We start from the raw sequence: 16,552 nt of genomic DNA, 5'->3' as shown, positions 1-16,552 counted from the left end.
CTGTACTAAACACTTGGATGTGCCTTCGTCTGTATGTCTATAACATACGGGTGGATAGATGGGTGGGTGGACTAAACGACAGGACGATCTTTTAGATACATCGAAGCCCTGTAATCACTTTATTAAATTTTAACCAAAATGTGTCAAAGTCAGTTTTTCAGAATTGTAGTCATTAGTAGAAAAAAGTCTGTGTTCTTGCATTGTATATGGCTATATGCCTCATACTGTAGCCCATACTTAGAGATCACAGTGTAGCAACTTACTGAAGGCTGCAAGTTCTACAGTAAGTAAATTGTGCTTAGATAGCTGGTGCCCAAACTTATTTGATCAGGCAATCCTTTCTTTTCTCCCAGGAAATTCCTAGCCTAGTTTTATCAGCAAGGCATTAATGAGCGAAAAATAAAAGAAGAATACCTGGGGGAATCTGGCAAATTCCTTATCTGCTACCATGGGAACATGATCCAATAAATTATGGGAGTAGTCTCTAGAGGAGACGAACAAGAGGTGTTAAATAGGGTTTATAGTCACATAGGAAAGGTAATATGAAGGGGTATTTATGAAAAAAGTAAGCATGATTTATGTTTTGACATTCAGAAATGGTTCCAGAGCAGCTTACCCCCTGGCTTGTTAAAAGGATGTTATATCAGAAAGTGTAGCTATTCTGAAGATAAATCCCTATATAAAACACATATTACTACATTTGTACAAATAGGTTCAAATACCATAAAGGATTCATGGCAAATCACCGAAGTCTTGTAAATTCCCTGTGATGTCAACAACCCCCATGTGCAAACCATGCTGTGAATCAAGTCCAGCTATTCTGAATTTTTACTTTCAGTTTACAGATAAGGAAATGAAAACTCAGAGATGCTAAGTGGAGGGACGTTGCGGTGTGCCACCTCCGTTCACCCAGCACCCTGGGTCCCCTTCCTCCAGCCAGCACCGTAGGCTGCCGCTGGGTCACATGGAGTCCCTGCCAGGAGAAGAAGCTGCTTCCTGGATAGCCACATACACTCCTCAAGTCAGCTCTCCTTCCCGGATAGCCTCACACACTCCTCCAGGTAAGGGCACAAAACTTCGTCCACCTGCCTGTATTTGAAGCATATCCAGAGGGCTCTCCCGCATTCAGGTTCTTCAACCTCCTGCAGAACTTTATCACCATCCACCTTTTGCCTCATTACAGTCCGATTTTCCTCATTCCCTCTTAAGTGTGGATCTCCAAAGTCTCTCTCCAGTTAACATCCTGCGTGCAGATCCTTGCTTCAAAGCCTGGTACCTGGGGAACCCAACCTAAAGACTTTATTTAACTTGGTGAAAGTCACCCTACTAGCAAATAACAGAACCAGAACTTGAATGTAAATTCCATGCTCTGTCAGCACCCCAGGCTGCCCCTTGGCAGGTAGCCTATGAATGGATGTGACTCCTGTAACCACATCTCCTGCTGTTAGAAGCTTATTAACTAGTCAGTCATGCTGGCCTCCTTTGCCTTTCTTTAAACACATCAAACCCAATCCCATCTTAGGGCTTCGGAAATTTCTTCCTCCAGATCATTGCCTGACTGGCTCTTTCTTGTAATTCAGGGCTCAGCTCCAGGGTCATCACCACAAAGACGCCTTCCATGACCATCCGATATAAGGTAATCCCATGTTTCTAGTCCTTCCCTAGCACATCACTCTGCTGTATGTTCATTCTAGCATTTAACTACTCTCATATTAGCGTAGTCATTTATTTGTGTCTTGTCTTCTCCCCTGGTGCTTGATCTCCAGAAAAAATGTAAATCTGATGAGAGCAGGGACTTTGTGAATATTTTCAGTGCTTTGAACAGTGGTTCTCAAAGTGTGGTCTATAAACTCCTAATCAAACTATTTTTGTCATAGCACTAAGACATTAAATGTCTTTTTTACTCTACTGACATTTCACAATGATTGTGGGAAAGCAACGGTGGGCAAAACTGTTGGCTGCTTAGCACAGATCAAGCAGCTACATCAAACTGTACAGGCAGTCACTGCATCCCCACTAATGTCCTTGCAGGAAAAGGAAAAAAAGCCAGCTTCATTAAAGAATGCCCTTGATGAGGCAATACAAATTATTGTTTTAAAATTGTGACCTTTGAGTCCCCGTCCTTTCAAAAGGGAACCACACATAAAGCATTCCCCTGGGTAATGAAGTATAATGATTGTCTTGAGGTAACCCATTTGGGTGATTGCTTGGTTATGAGCTGTACTAGCTGCATTTTTCAGGGAGCACCACTGCTATGTGAAAGGATGACCAAGCACAGTCAGACTATGGTTATTTATATTTGGGTATCTGGCAGGCATTTTCTTGAAAATGAATGAAAATGCCACTTCAAGGAAATCAGCTGACAGCATAGGTGCCCATGCTAAAATCCAAACTGTCAAGTGAAAATTAGAACTTTGGAGAACTTAGATCTGCCACTCATCGTTTTCACAGCCTCCCAATGCTTAAATATTTTTCCGATGAAATTGATGATGATATGAACAAATGTATGCTTTTAAAAATGTAGTACATATAGCATCATGTGATGTGTCAACTTTTAGACTATCTGAATAATTCAGTGAACTACCATTTTCCAAGGGAACAATGCAAGAAGCTACAAAATTATGCATCCATTCCATGTTTGAGACAGACTAGTAGATTTAATGTAACAGAATATGAGAAGTTTATTAATATGGTTCAAATTCCTCATTGCTACTAACTTTCAAGAACTTACTGTTAATTAAGTTTTATTTTAGCATCAAAGAAGCTTATCCAGAATTATCTAAAGGGTGATTAAAATACTTTCCTCTTTCCATTTACATAACTATGTGAGAAATAAATTTTCTTTATATACTTAACCAGAACACAATATCATAAGAGATTGGATGCAGCTGTCAGATGAAGCCAGATACTGAAGAAATTTGTGAAGATGTAAAATGGTTTCACTTTTCTCACTAATTTTTTGTTTTGAAGAATGTTTTACATTTATAAATGTATTTGTGTTAATATGTAATGGGTTTATTATTGTTAACTTCAAATCAATCAATCAATATTTCTAAAAATTTCTTGGTTTTCATTTCTAAATTGGTAAATATCGATAAATATAACCCACATAAACAAAAGCTCTTTGGGGTTCTCAGTAATTTTTATGAGTGTGAGGGGATGCTAAGACCAAATGGCCTAGAATCAATGCTGGCAGAGAGTTGACATTCAAAAACTATTTATTGCATGATTCCAATATTTATAAAAGGAAATAGGTAATAAAAATGCACTCCTAGATGGATTATAGATGGCGTCTGTGCACATTACAAAAATAGAAGATTGTATCCATCTGAGTGAATGACTATACTTTCCTAGTGGCTCAAATTAGGTACCTGTCAAGAAAGCAAGTATCCATCTCAGGTTCAGTGGGCTTGAAAGGAAATCTCCATTTCCTACAGACAGCCAGATTCTCAGGTATTTTTAGAATGCAGGAAGTCTGCCAACTTAAAAGTAGTTCTCATAGGCCTTGTCTTGGCCAGTAGTATTCTTTACCTGTAGCCAAGGAACATCTATGAAAGAGAAGAAGCCAGCACAGCCACAGACAGCGAATGGGTTCATATCTATGCTTGACCCATCAGATTGCCCAAAGACGTGGCAGGAAATGCTGTTTGAGCAGGAAGTCTGCTTTGGAAACTCAAACACTTGAAGACTCTGATTAATGGAGATGTATGTAGTCCAAAAAAAAAGAAGAAAAAGACATCTTTTTATTTGCAACAACATGGATGGACCTACAGAGTACTATGCTAAATGAAAAAAGCCAGACAGAGAAAGACAAATACTATATATGATTTCACTTATATGTGGAAGCTAAAAACAAAACAAATGAATAAACAAGCTAACAAAACAGAAACAGACTCACAGACACAAAGAACAGACTGGGGGTTGCCGTAGGGTAGTGGGGTGGAGGGATGGGTGAAATAGGTGAAGGGAAAAAATTAGTGAGGATGTTTGTTATCTTAATCTGTGTGATAGTTACATGAGTGTATGCACATGTCAAAATTCATCAAGCTGTACACTAAGATGTGTGCATTTTATTGTACGTTCCTCAATTTAAAAAAGGAAAAGAGAAGACAATACCATAAGCCAAAAAAATCGAACAGAACTTCATAGTCAGGAGCACCAAGCTTCCCTCTTCCTCAAGCTCCCCTCTCAAGCCAACGCATGATAACCAGACAGAGGCACAAAAATTAAGATAATCAACTGGCTGAGGATACAGTGTCAGTGCCAATATGCTGGAAACCTGAAATTAAGAAGCACTGAAATGAGCATCCTAAATATTTAGGTTCAGAGAAGATAATGGGGCTTTTTGCCCAACATTTTCTGAAGCTGGCCCTGAAACTTTAGACAGTTTGAAAATGGGCTTATTCCATGGCTGCCCAGATTCTGAGCAATAATCCCGACCAGTTTTCAAAAGAGGAGTCCAGGAGGTTTGCTTCAAATTTTGGAACAAGAAGATTGCTTATATTTAAATTCCAGCAACATCTTGATTAACTGGAATCAAGTAGCAAGACCTTTCAACTAAACAGATACTTTTTATCCTTCATTTAAAAAAAATAGAAGTGTTAAGAAAACCAAGTGACATAAATCATTTCATAAGGGGGAAAGGACTACTTGCAGAGAGTATTTGGGGTCAGACAACCTTTCAGCTCATCTCCTGTGCATTGACTGCTCAGCTCAATTGATACAAAAGCAATGATGGTTCAAAATGATGACTCAGAGGCATCAGAGACTCAGGCACTCTCCAACTCCTTATGCATCTTAAAAAGTAAATAGACACCGTTTATTATTGAAAACTTTTTATCACGTCTGGAGATAACTGGGAAGCCTATGAGGCTTTTAAAGACTAGACTACAAACTATCGTGACACATTTCCCTGGCATGACACAGTCACACTGATAGATACCATCGGTTAACAAAGTTTGTTACTAATAACAGCTGAGATATTGAAGGTGGATAGAAGATCATCTGTATGATAACAAAAAAGAGATAACTTAAAAAAATTTCATGTGCTTTCCTCTCTTTTTCTTCTACGTACTTGGTCTTCCCTTTATTTGATCTGGTCATTCATTTGATGGGGAAATGGAGATGTCACAGAGGAGTATCCTCAGTAAATGTTCATTCAAAATATGATTTCAAAACAAGAAAAAAGGTGCAATATTGGAGTTTTTGTTTGGAAAGTTTTCCAATTCCTTAATCTTCCTTTTAGCATGGGCAGTTCCTGGAAGACCCAAATGTAAGACTTCCCTGTATCACCCTGAGGCATAGATACATCAAGTAGGCTTGACAGGGCTGTGTAGTCAGGTTGAAGGTAACCTTGAGTTGAGGTGTTCTTGAAGCTTCGGTTCCCATTTGGGTTACTGTGGAGTTGACAGCCAATAGACCTGTGTGGCAGGATCTTTTATATGGCTGGTGGGTGAAATGAGCCTGTAGCAGATGCTGGGTGGGCCTTCTCACCAGCAGAACAAGAGGAAGCCAAATTAGCAAAGAGGAGAATGGACAGTTCTCCCCAAGAGCACTGGCCAGGTCAGAGAACGGTTAGCATTAGAAGCCAGCCAGCTATTCCCCTCCTTCACAGGTCACTTGAGCCACCTCCTCCCATCTAGACACCTGGATTTCAGGGAGATAGTCAGAAAACCAGAAACTCTGAGACACTAAGGACTGATGAAAGGGACTATTTTAGTGAACAGACCTGGAACTTCATTTTCCCCCCTGCTATCAGGAGGCAGATTGGAAGTAGTTATAGATAAAGTAATAAAGTTACATTTTCCCTACACATTTGAGTTGCTGGGTGAGTGACTCCAACACTGAAATTGACTAGGATTTCAAGGATCTATGGGCATCTTGTATCTGAGTCTTAGATGAATTAACACATGCCCAAACTGAACAGGGAAGCATGTCATGCAGATGTAGAATAATCAGCTGAAGGGAGGAACAGAATTAGTTCCCATGAAGCCTCTTCTTGAATTCTGAAAATTTTAAAAGACTGATTGTTATTCCAGAAAAGAAAGCAGAATTCCAGCTGGAACTGAGATCATCCATTCACTGACCTGGGACTTCTCGGACAGCTTGGAGAAAGAGATGGGACCTCCACATCAAGGTCAGAAGGAGCACTGGTAATACTGTGGACACCAAGGCCTCCCTAAGAAATCCCTGGGAGGCAGAGTGAGAGCCATGCTGGTCTTGCAAAAACTAGCTCAGTTGGTACTGCTTCCTCTCTCGAGTCAGGCAGGTAGGAGTCTGGATAAAAATTCTAGGAGGTTGGGAAGGGAATGTGATATATATATATAGAATTAGGTTAGGTTATCAGCCATCCTTGCTACCACAAATAGGCTGGTCACTCCCAGACCCACTCCTTTTATGGTTTAGTTCTGCAAAAAGATGTCAGTCTGCTCTAGTGATGAGCAACTCGGGGGGAGTTCTGGAGTCATTCATTATTAGCCGGAGAGCAAAGCCTCTTGGGGGAATTCAGTAGTGACCCCTAGTGGTGGGAGGTGAGATTTCATCAGCGACGGGGTTTACCAGGACAGATCGGAGGGCTTGGAGGATGGAAGAAAAAAGAGATTCTAGTTATAGACCTGAGCACAGCCTGAAACAGGGTTGCCCTTGGATGCAAGTAAAAGTTATTTTGGGGTTTGCAAAATTTTACCAAGGAGGGAGTGAAATGGGGGTATATTTTGAAAATAAAAATGTGCTTTACTCTTGCTTTTGTCGGTACATGGCTCAGCATATCCATATGCAGAGTGGGGAAACTAGGAATGGTATACAATTAGGCTGCAAAGCAAAACCGCATTCATAGTTTTCAAAATTGGTCCCTTTTGTAATAACCTCCCTGCCACCCATTTGCATAGCAATGTGCTTTCTGGAGTGTTGAAAGGCGGAGCCTGAGTCTTAGCTGGGAATTATACATAGATTATACACATGCTGCAGTTGGTCTCCTGTATCTCACAGTGCTTGATCTTGGCACATCTTAGGGCATCTGTCAAAAATGTAAGTGACACCCACCACGTGTGCTTTGGCAGAGAAAAGATGAAGAACAACTGCTTCAAACAACAAACCTGTAGTTTGGATAATGAGCAGCTTGGAGAGAGATTAGGGCTGCGGTGGGGGAGACCTAGGGCTGGACACATGATCTCAGGAAAAGAGCTTCCCCTCTGAGCTTCAGTACTTCCTTCCGTGGAAGCAGAGAGTTGAAGATGACTTCTAAGAGATCTTGCAGATGGAAGAATCACGAGCTCTTTAATGCCTCAGAACACAGGACTGGGTCCCCTCACAAGCCTCCAAGCATGCCAGATGAGACCCCACTGCCTCCACAGGATGATGGGGGATGAAGGTCACTTACTTCCACTGCCTCCAGCCTCCGCTCTCTTGTCAGGCTTCCCCACCCTGAACACCACAAAATGCTCCAGTATCAAAAGTGCTTTCAGTTAAGCTGATACCAGGAATTTATGCTTTGGTGTGAGTTTAAACCAAGTGTTACAACTCCTAAGGAGGATCTGAGTTCCCAGCCACCCTATACATGGCCCCATGAGATAAAATGCCTTCAGGCTGCTGTCCTGCCTGTATTCTGTTTCCTCTGCTTGAAGCATGCCCTTCCTTATTGCCCCTCACCAAGCCCCAGTCACCTCAGGCCCTCTTCCTGGTGAACCTCATGGTCCTTTGAGACAAAGCCCAAATAAATACCACTTCTGGGCAGGCTTTAAGGCCACAGCCCCAGTGTAGCTAGGCTCTGGCAGCCTGAGGGGAATGCCAAGTCCCCCTGCTCCCCTGACTGCCGCCAGAGTCTTCGCCTGGCTGGGTCCCAGTAAATGCTCACTCCAATGTCACCTCTTCTTAGAGGCCATCCCTGAACAGCCTGAACTTCAAGTCCCCTCCCTCAGTTATTCCTCGCACCCATGGCTCTGTACACTTACTGTATTTATCTAGGTATTTCATGTTGATTGTCTATCCCACGAGAAGGGGAGCTCCAGGCAGAAGACAACTCATCTCATTCACTGCAGTTTCCTGGGCGCCTAGAACAGAGCCCGCGGCTTGTTTACCCAGCTACTGGCAGAGCTTCGACTAGAATCTAGATCCCAGCTCTAATGCAGGCTGTCCACCCAGAGCACTGAGATTAGGAGCAAGGGCTTTGCAACCAACCTGCTCTTGGCCTAGACCCTGGTTCTGCTGCACGGTAACCATTTATCACTGAGAAAGCTGCATCAGCTCTGAGCCTCAGTTTCATATCTGTCAAATGGGAGCAGCTGTATCTGTCTCACATAATGCTGGACAGCATTTTGCCTAATGTCTGGCACATTGTTTGACTCAGCAAATATTAGTCATCACTACTATGACTGCTATTATTATCTCCTTCCTAACTCCAGAGTAGTTGGCTTCCTCCAAATTTACACACTGAATGCTGAATTGATTTGGTGAGAGCTCAGATCCAAATTTTGGCCTCTTGAGCCTCTGTACTCCAGCCACATGCAACCCTGCCACTGAACTCCCAGAAGGATGGTTGACCTGACCAAAGTTACCCCTGACTTCTTAAAGTTAGTAGACCTTGAACACAGTGCTTTGAGAAAGGGTTGCTCCTTTTAGCAGTTTTCTGATGTGATGAATTTGGGGGTTCACCAGAGAAGCTCTCTGTCCAGAGTCTTGCGGACAATCCTATTAGGAGACGACAGTACCCCCCTGCATTGGTGACACACAGTGTGGGGGATGCAATTGAATTGCAATCTTTCTGAACCTTCAGTGCTGCAGTGGGTTATTCTGAACCTTAATTATCATCATTGTGCCCACTGTCACTGAGCTGGGCCTGTAGACAGGACCCCAGGAACAAGGACACCAGGAAGTTAACTATAAGCATTCTGTTTATCAGGCCCTGACACCAGCTGATTTCTTACCATATTTTTTTAGCCTAAAAGCAAAGAACAAAAGAAAAGAGGTGTCTAGTTAACTATGAGCTGTTGCTCATTGGATTGTAGTTAACTGATGTCTACCATCCTCCACACTGAGCACACCATTACCTCCTTTGTCTGAATTAAACTGAAAGAAGGAAAAAGGATCTATTTTTTTTTTCCATTTGATTTTTCATTCTGTGTGTTGGCATGACTTGCAGTGGTCTGTAAGCCCCTTCCTCTGTGTCTGTACCCATGGCTCTGGGTGAGAGATTCTAGAGCCCTCCTACAACATTAGCAGTTTTGGACCCCAGCTAACAAGGTGAATGTTTCTTTTGTTCAGTTATGCAGTTTTCCGTATTGCTGGAACAGGCCGGTCCCACTTGCCAGGAGGACCTAGGTGGATTGACAGATTAGGAAAGAAGCTAGAAGGAAAGGGGGCATGAGGCAAGGTGGCAGGAGGGTCAGCAGGAGGCAGTGAGGGCAGGAGAGGGATGGCAGGGCTCACCGGTGCTTGGCGGGAGAGCATGCAGTGTGAGCGCAGGGCTTCGCTCTTGGCCTAAGAAAACCCTTGCAGGGGCCTAAATAAAACTTTTTAACTTAAAAAACTTCAGCAGTAATGAGTTCCAGCTGTGCAGCAGAGTGAATTCCCAAGTCCAAATAGTTTCCCTAGAAAGAAGAAATTGTGTCTGCCCCCACCTCCTTAACTCTTTCCTCCCTGAGGGAGAAGGATGCCCAGGTCTACTGCCTGGTCCCTCGGAGGTGGCATGGGCTGAGTGGCTCTGGTGGTCTTTGCAAGGTGGGCCTGGAACACATTTATGCAGCCTCCCCGACTCCCCATCACACCCCTGAGATAGGCCAGGTCTCTGTCCCTGCTGCTCACCCTCAACCCTATTTCAGCCATTACTTCAATCAGGAGTCTGCTGGCTAAATCTTGCCCATTGTGTTGCCTGGTTTTGTAGATAAGGTATTATTGGGACATAGCCACACCTCTTCACTTATGGCCTATCTCTGTCTGCTTTCCTGCTACATTAGAGTTGAGAAGTTGAGATAGAATATGGCTTGCAAAGTTTCACACATTCACCACATGTTCTTTTATAGTAAAAGTCTGCGAAACCCTGATTAAATAAAATGTTAAGTCTACTGGAGGCTTGCTCACCCATATCTTTATTAAAGCTTAGGTCTTGTTTCATAGAATTGAGTAAACAAGTATCTTCAGAAGTCATAGAGTTGAATATGTTAGATAAGATACTGAAGCTCCCAAAGTAGAGGGACTTGTCCAGGTTTAAGTAATGGTAGAATTGGATTAGTATTGAGTTTCCCTCCCTGCCCTGCCTCCCAGGCCAGTATCCTTCCCACCAATTGGATGCTTCTCCAACAAGCCACCCACACACAAGTGAACTAGAGTGACAGACAGGTCTTTGCTTTCCACAATCAATAACAAAAAGCTCGCACTCAATTTTTTGTAGAAGGGACACTTGATTAAGATCTTTTTGCTATGTTTTGCATACTCTCTGCAAATGTTTTGCAATGTTCTAGTGTTTTCTAAAACATATTTTGTAACTTGTATGTGCAATGATCTGGTATTTTAATGCTTGCATGTTTGTATCTGATGATTGAATCATTGTTGAACCCAGGAGGGAGCATAAAACAAGAACAAAAGCAAAAGCACTCTCTACTTGCTTGATCAGACCCTGTGAACAGTGGCAAGACCTTGCATAGTAATTTTAATGGGCTACAACACGTGATGGGTACAGAATAAGTTGTTTTTTAGCTAAATTTTAATTTAACTTTTCCTGATAATCTCTCAAGGGTACATTTTGACTCTGACCAAGTAGACCAAAGTTCTGAGATATTTTTTTTTAATGTATGCATTTCTTCCAATTTCTTGGAACTTAAATAATATAATGACATAACAGAGTAAACTCAGAATTAACCAGAGTTGATCTAAATTGATTGAAATTTTTTTGGGGTCACCGTTTCCATCCCTTAACATTTAGGGGAAAGAGCCTTATAGCATCAAAACAAGGGGATGGGAATTTAGTTCAAGAATTGACAAAGGACTTTCTGGAAAATATCTCTGGAGTCATTACAGACATGAATGGGGAAGATGAGTCATTGCCTGGGGTCCCCACAGTCTGTTAGGTGTATGCCCCGTGGGCGACTGGGCAGTGGATTCTGGGAAATAACCATAGAAAAATGTGGAGTCACCAGTTGGAGCTAAGGAAGAGACAAGACTTGTGTTCTTGCAACCGGCCCTGAATCAGACCTTCCCAGGCACGAAGGCAACTTGAACTTACACCCACAGACTTCTGAGCTGCTACCAAACTGGGCTCTCCTAAGAGCACTCTTACTCTGTCTCAGCGGGTAGAGGGGAGTAGTTGTGAACTTGGTAACTGGATTCTCTGGGCTCAAATGCTAGTTCTGCTCTTTATCAGCTGCATTAACCTTGAACAAGTTACTTCCTCTCTCTGTCTTTGCTGCCTCATCTGTTAAACGAGAATAATAATAGCGCCTGCCGGTTAGGACTGTTCTGAGGTGTAAATGAGCTAATACTTGTCAAGGCCGAGGACAGTGTCTGCTTTCTCCAGGGTTACAGACACGCTGCTCCTTCAGCCTGAAACACTCTCAGGCCACTGGGGCAGAAAAGTGACTTTCGCTGACTCTTCCCTGCCCTGCCTGTTCCAATACAAGGCCGGGTTGTGCTTCCTGCCTATGGGTTCCCGTGAAGCCCAACACTACTAACAAGGCATTTTATCTACTTGTCTGATTCTTACATTGGACCGAGTACCCTGAGAACAGGAATTAGGTTCTTAAGTGTCCCAGGGCCAGACACAATGTCTAGCATAGACTATCCCCCAAAGTCTAGTTTTTAAATGAATGCATAATGCACACATGAATGAACATATGACTAAATTAATAACTAAACAAATGAAAGCCAAATTTCTCTTTCATATCTTCCATCAGTCTGGACCCTAGATTTTGCCCATGACATGCACTCACCTATCTGGCTTTGAGTGAATTAGAAAAAAAGAGTTCCTCTCAAGATCTTCCCTTCCATCTCTTAGAAAATTGAAACATTACATCGATTTTGTTGGAGCAAGACATTTCACTGTCATCTTCCAGAAAGTTCTGATAATAAATAATAAATATGCAGAACCTATTGTGTCAATGGCACCCTCTGGGGTTGTGCAGGGTCCAACCTACATGAAGATGGGTGCTCTGGCTGTGCCTCCTAAGGCAGGAACCCAGACTGATGTATTTAGAAATGAATGTTTTAAGACCTCTAAAACTCAGAAATCAAACCAGCTACGTGGTCTTGCTCTTGGTAAAGGACTGTCTAGTGCCACATTGGGGCACAACATAGCCTCAGTCCTTTTACCTGGCTCATCCACCCTCCTCATTCATCCTCACTCTTACATCCTTTTTCTGTTTCATGTATTCTCCAAATTAGATGAGATAGCTCATTAGTTCAGGGATTAAATTATCTGATTCATGCCATCCTTATCTCAGAACAGTGAGCAGTAGCCCAGAAAGCAGTGGCTCCTGAGAAGGATTGATCTGGAATCTCTTAGTGAGAGAGATTAGGAACATGAGATACCTCCCTACTAGAAGAGTTTGAAGCAGGGAACAACAGAAAAGCTTGGGGTACCTAAAAGAATGTGGAAATCTAGTCCTCCCTATAGCCTTGTCTCAAAATTTGGCAGAAGGATTGCTCTGAATCCAGGATTCGGGGCCCTGTATTGGTTTCTGATGAAACTCACAGTTTCGCTGTGTGCTATGACTTATACATTTGCTTGTGAACCAAATGCTGTTGTGACCCTATTAGCCTCAAAAAGTCAGTCCTAATTCTGGTTAAGGAAGGGAGGATCAGGAAGGACCTGTCTCAATAGAACTTTTCCCTTCAGATAGAAAGTTCCAGATCCTAGTGAAACCTTGCCATACTTAGAGGTTCAGGACAATATGACAACATTACAATTAAGATGCTTTGATGTAAAGATACTAGAATGTCAGGACTGGTAACACAAGTATTGTAGCCCAACCACATTTCCCCTAGAGATGAGGAAACTGAGGGAACCTGTCCAAAGTCACACAGCAACTCGATGTAAAAGCCATAATGCCCACCAAGTCATCCCAAATCCACAAGTATTAACCAACCACTTTACTCCAAACATCTGTCCACCAACGTGACATTAACATAGTTTCTGGTGAATATCTGCAGGCTCCACGAATGGGAATTTTCTGGAAGCTGATATCCACTTGCTCCCCTTGCAGCCACACAGGCCCTGAGGATCCTTAGTTTTCCTCTGAGACTTGTCACTGCACATTAGTGGTGCAGCATTATAGACTGACAGGTATGGGGGAGGCAGGAAAACAAAGTCGTTGAACATAATGGACTGAAAAAATGATGTTGGAAATCCCCTTATGTCAGGGCCTCTAGAACTGTTGCCAAGGGTGGCACCAGGTACAGAATTCTGACCAGTGCTGGCTCTCTTTCCTGCCCCTCTCCCCATGAGAAACCTATGCCCTCAAGCCAATGTCCCTGCTATTATCCAGGTTCACACCTACACCTACAAATTGGGGCTCACCATAGTTCTAGATGTTGTTTGGTTTGGTTTGGGGCCATCACTGTTTATTGCTACTGATTTTATTCTCTCCCAGAATCTCAGGGGCTAGAAGCCACACAGCTATACTTCCCAGACTCCTTTGCCTCCAGAGTTGTCTAAATGTTATTTCCAGTCTAAATATGATTTCCAGGCTGCCAGTCAGATGCAAGGGCACAAAATGTGGAGGGTGGAAGAGAAATCCTAGCCATCATTTTCTTATGGAAGGAGCAACATGTGATGCCAGGCCGATGGGAGGTTTCATAGTAGTCTCCTGCTACTCACAGGCCTTGGGCCTGGGAAAGGAACTGGTTTCCAAGCTCTGGACAGCTTCAAAAGTTTTATGACACTTGAAACCACAACTTAAAAACTAGTGGCGGTCCTCTTGACTCTTGCCCTTTTAGCCTTCCCAATGGTTTTGTAAGCACTTATTTCCCCGTGTCAAATCCCTTTTTGCTTGACAGACCTAGAGTGATTTTATTTTCTGAACTCTGCTTGATAAAAAGCAGCCTGCCACTCACCATTGTGTGATTTGAGGCAAGTGACTTCCCCATTCTGGGTCTCAGCTTCTGCTCTATAACATGGAGGGTTTAGAGATGATCTCTGAGTTTCCTTCTAATTTTAACATCAGTAAAACTCCATTAAAGTGTAAGTTTTCTCTTATAGGTCTGTGAGCAAACAAAGGAAAGAAGGGGAAGGGGAGCTGGCCTTTTAAGAATCCAGACATGTCTTGCAGCTGAGGGTTGTGGTCCTCTGAGAAGTTACAGAATTTCTCCAGGTGCTAAAAGGCACCCAGGTACTGCTTACAGGCATGGGTTTCATAGAGGCTGCTCAGTTTCTGATAGACTTCTCTCCTGGAAAGAATGTCAGTTGCATTATCATCCCTTTCTGAAAGTAGAGCTCACCTCAGCCAGAATCCCAACAGAAGTTCATTCATTTGCCATATCTAAATGGAGGCTCATTTGCCCCCTTCCACCTCCGAATCTCAGCTTCCTCTCTCATCTTCCAACCTGAATATGAGAGGTGTTTATTTTAGTTAAGGCATTATACCATCCAAGCTCTTCTTTAGAAAGTGAGATCCCTCTAGAAGAGTATTTGTGATCAGGCATTTCATCCTATAGGAGTTAGGGTGGCCAGTGCTGTGAGTGACCCATCCACATTTCTTCAGCTTTACCACTTCAGTGTGTCCTGGTTACTTCCAGTCATAGTCATCAGGCTTGCTTTGCCTGAGTGCTTTCCTTAAAACAGAAAAAGGCCAATCTGCCCACGTGCAAGGAAGCCTGAAAGTGCCTCAGCCAATGACTGGCAAAATGGTGTATAAAGAGCTCAGCTCCCTTGTCCCTGGGGATGATAACTTGGAATAAGGTGGCATATTTCCCACATCATTTTTCAGTTTCCATATGGGACCCAGTTGCCCATAGGTAACTTACTTGATAATGTACCCTTCATTAGCTGTCTTCCCTTCCAACCTCTTTTCCCAAAGAAACCCCTGGAACTTGAATCCTTGCCTCAGGCTCTGCTTCTGAGAGAACTCAACTGAGGCACTTAGTTTATTGAATGCTGTTCTTCATGCCAGCCAGTTACATACAGGGGATGGAGATAGTGCAAATTTTTATGAATAAGGTGGGAAAGTAAATTCTGGAGTTAGATTGGAGAGCAGCCTGGGTCAGGGGCTGTGCCAAACAGCCTGGAGGGACCAAGGAAAAGTAAGAATAGGAAGCAGTTTTGAAGAACATGGGACAGTTCTTCAAGGTCATTACATAAAGTTCTGACATGTAACAAAGGTTCAAAACTGTTTCTAATTTTGTTAGGTATCTCACATTTTTACTACTAGCCCTGGGGATCAGATATATTATTCATTATTTCATTCCTTGATTCAGTCACATACTCACTGATTTAACAAACTCACTTATTAAATGCTTATGTTGTTCTAGGTGCTGGGAAGGAAAGATGAATAGGGCACAGGCCCTGCCATTAAGGTGCTTTCCGTCAACAGGCCATAAATAGAAGCCCCTACTAGTACCAAGGATACCTCCCCATTCAGGCTCACTTGGCTGGAGCTTTTATAACGAGATCTTTGCTTGGCTCTGGAAGAGGTGGGCTGCATGCTGTATTTTGCTTATTCAAGGCAAACAAGCAATAATGTAATGGCAGGAAGCCTCATAAACTGGTTATTTCTATTCCCAGACTGCTCTGGGGTTCCATCTAATTTATAAACATTGTTTTATGAAAAATTGAGATCATTCTTGGAAGTGCCCAGAGAGAGTGACCTTTGCTTGTTTTGGTGCAGTGTTTGTGTGTGAATGTGTACACAGTTATTGTTGCTAAGGAGGTGATGGCCAGACTGCGGTAATGGCTGTCTTTCCATTCTGCACATGTCCTTAGTCAGGGCGGCTGTAATTGACAGCCCCCTCCACACCCAGTTCTCCCCAGAAAGAAAGAAATGGAGTCAGCAGCCTAACTGAGTGCCTGGGAGAGGCTGGCCTTCCCACAGCACGATGAGGACAAATTTCATCAACACTTCCAGGTGCTTTCAGACCCAGGCATCACTAGCACATGCCTCAGCTGGTTTCTCAGGGGTTCCTCATTTAACCTTTTTTGGGAGTCAGGCATTAATACCAAGCTCTGTTTATAGGGATTTGCATCAAATTCTAGAACTCACAGCTGACAGAAGCTTAGGATGGTGGGAGAGTGTGCCTTCTGTGTGGGGAGCCAAGAATCAGATTCAGGTGAAGCTTGAGAATGACTAATTCCAGGAACAATTTGATGGAAGCGTAAAGAATGCTGCAGTAGAGGCACCTTCCAGCTCTGCCGCTTCACTTGCTGTGCGGCCCTTGATGTGCGGACACTCTCGGAATCTCAGTTTTTTCAAAAGTCAGTAGTACCCTTATCTAGTATTTTATGAGCAAATTCAGCAAATATTTATAATGCGTGTAAGATACATAGAAGCCAGCCCCTGCTAGATGTTTGGTTAGGTCTTTCCTTTGTATGGATTGTTCCTCCTCCGATATCTGCCTAGATCATCCCCTCCCT

General features: G+C 43.0%; 1 long non-coding RNA gene across 1 annotated transcript in view; it reads left to right on the top strand.

Moving 5' to 3' along the window:
• Positions 1-16,552, top strand: part of LOC130678951 (uncharacterized) — a 72,466-nt gene that overhangs the window by 23,422 nt on the left and 32,492 nt on the right. The window contains exons 2-4 of the long non-coding RNA XR_008991927.1: positions 839-1,061; positions 1,581-1,636; positions 6,039-6,136. This is a non-coding gene — a long non-coding RNA (uncharacterized LOC130678951). The remainder of the gene's footprint in view (positions 1-838; positions 1,062-1,580; positions 1,637-6,038; positions 6,137-16,552) is intronic.

The sequence above is a fragment of the Manis pentadactyla genome, chromosome 10 (assembly GCF_030020395.1).
Source record: "Manis pentadactyla isolate mManPen7 chromosome 10, mManPen7.hap1, whole genome shotgun sequence".
NCBI classification, from domain to species: Eukaryota; Metazoa; Chordata; class Mammalia; order Pholidota; family Manidae; genus Manis; species Manis pentadactyla.
Note: the sequence above shows the minus strand (reverse complement) of the source record. Positions and strands in the feature narration are given on the sequence as shown.